At 42.0% G+C, this 2,192-nt stretch overlaps 1 non-coding gene across 1 annotated transcript; it reads left to right on the top strand.

Annotated features, from left to right (window-relative positions):
- Positions 1-1,699: 1,699 nt before the first annotated feature.
- Positions 1,700-1,806, top strand: LOC130857977 (U6 spliceosomal RNA). Its single transcript, XR_009054960.1, has one exon. It is a non-coding gene; the product is annotated as a U6 spliceosomal RNA (small nuclear RNA).
- Positions 1,807-2,192: the final 386 nt, after the last annotated feature.

The following is a 2,192-nucleotide window of genomic DNA, read 5'->3' as shown; positions in this document are numbered from 1 at the left end:
TAAGATATGAACATCTGGGTTCCAGACGGTGGGTTAGGCACAAGCATTTATCTTCTTTCTCACAAGATACCATTAAAATGGCAGCAAAAGAATAAACAAAAGTGTATAAATCCACAACAGAGCCAACAGGAGAGTCTTCAAAATAGTTCTAGAAAACAGAGTGGAGAGAGGAGTGTTGATTCAGAGCAAAGGAAGCCAAAACTAATACAGCCTGCCTGCCTGACCCAGGAGGCTCCCAGCTGGGTGAAGCAAAGCAAAGGAAGAGTGGGAGAGAGGAGAGGGGCCTGAAACAGGAGGCGTGAACAAAAGACAGGCACGGAAGAGGAAAATGTGAGTATAAAAGGTGAGTCCAAAGGAGGAAGAGGCAAGGGAGGAGAAGGAGGAGAATTCATTTCTAATGGAAGCTCCTGAGTGTCTCCTGAGTGTTACAGGAGCTCTGACCACAGATCTCAAGAACAGAAGTACAATTGGCAGCACTGCTGAGTTGGGCTGGCTGGGAGCACTACTTCCCTGGGTTTAAAATACACATGCTAGGACTTCCCTGGTGGCACAGTGGTTAAGAATCCGCCTCCCAATGCAGGAGACACAGGTTTGAGCCCTGGTCCGGGAAGATCCCACATGCCGTAGAGCAACTAAGCCCATGCACCACAACTACTGAGCCCACATGTCGCAACTATTGAAGCCCGTGAGCCTAGAGCCCATGTTCTGCAACAAGAGAAGCCACTGCAATGAGAAACCCGTGCACCACTAGGAAGAGGAGACTCTGCTCTCTGCAACTAGAGAAAGCCCATGTGCAGCAACAAAGACTCAGTGTAGCCAATAAAATAATAAATAAATAATTAAAAAAAATAAAACACACATGCTGTTTGTTGTTTTTCAGCTTAAAACCAGCCATGGAAAATTGATTACAGTTATACAATAAAATGTAACGATGTCAGTCTTGGCAAGAAAATATTTGATGGAGGTCTGCTGTGGAAGAGGGGACACGCTGAATCACCTTATCACTCTTTCAAAACAAAAATTTGAGAGGAACAGTCTACGCTGACAGAAAGAAGAGTGTAAGTTGAGTTGGTGATTTGAAGGTACAGATGTGACCAGTGGAGGAAGTGGTGCTAGAAGCTGTGTCTGGAGGGAGAGCAGGTACACAGGGCAGTGAGAAGTTAAATCCTCATCCATCATCATACGTTAACACAATATTTCTAAGTCAAGAAATATTTTTTATAGATATAAAAGTAACTGTTAGGAGAATTTAAAGCAGAAGTTTTTCAAAGTGGTTTCCAAGATGTGGGACCAAGAGAAAGCAGTATTAACAAGGAAGAAAGCTGGTTTTATGTCATCTGTGTTATTCGATCTTTTCAACCACGCGTAAAATGGGTTGAATGTTTTAATATATAAAAGTATCTACACCGATGTGGGAAGATCTCCAAGTAATGTTAAGTTTATAAAAGCATATCTTGGAATGATATGTTCATTATGATACCATTTATACAAAAAGGAACATGATGCAAAATATTTCCTCGTGTTCTGTGGGTACATATGTTTGTATGCAGAGACACAGAAAAAAGTCTAGAGGATGTCTACTGAACAGACAGCAATGCTTCCCTCTGGCAGGAGGACAGAGCTCGGATAAGGGAGTGGTGGTCCCGGAGGGGCAGGGTCTCAGGTCAGCACTGCATGACTTGTGTGAAAAGTCAGTGTGGTGCTCGCTTCGGCAGCACACATACTAAAATTGGAACGATACAGAGAAGATGAGTGTGGCCCCTGCGCAAGAATGACATGCAAATTCGTGACGCGTTCCATATTTTTGGGATATGTGTATAAAAACAGATGATTGAACTTTGTGTACCCCCCCCAAAAAAATAAATAAGTAAAATTAATAAAAAGAAAAGTCAGTGTGAACTTGTGGTTCTGGTCAAGGGACGCTTAGCATTATCTGTACTGTTTAGTTTTTGTTTTTAACAACAAAAGCATATTGTTTTTGCAATAAAAATAAACAAAAAAATAGTGGCTGATAGTTAATAGCTGACAGTTGTTTTATTTTTATTAGGGCACAAGACCTTAACTCCAAAGAATGAATCTCTAATGAAGTTGTTCAGAGATCAAAGTAGGTTAAAGGAGAAATCATAGGATCAGGAGGGTTTCCCAGGGTTCTGGAAGCCGCCCCATGAGGGCAGTTGTCAGTTCTGCACATG

This window comes from Hippopotamus amphibius, chromosome 7, assembly GCF_030028045.1.
Source record: "Hippopotamus amphibius kiboko isolate mHipAmp2 chromosome 7, mHipAmp2.hap2, whole genome shotgun sequence".
Taxonomy (NCBI): domain Eukaryota; kingdom Metazoa; phylum Chordata; class Mammalia; order Artiodactyla; family Hippopotamidae; genus Hippopotamus; species Hippopotamus amphibius.
The sequence above is the reverse complement of the archived record's forward strand: the minus strand, read 5'-3'. Positions and strand labels throughout refer to the sequence as shown.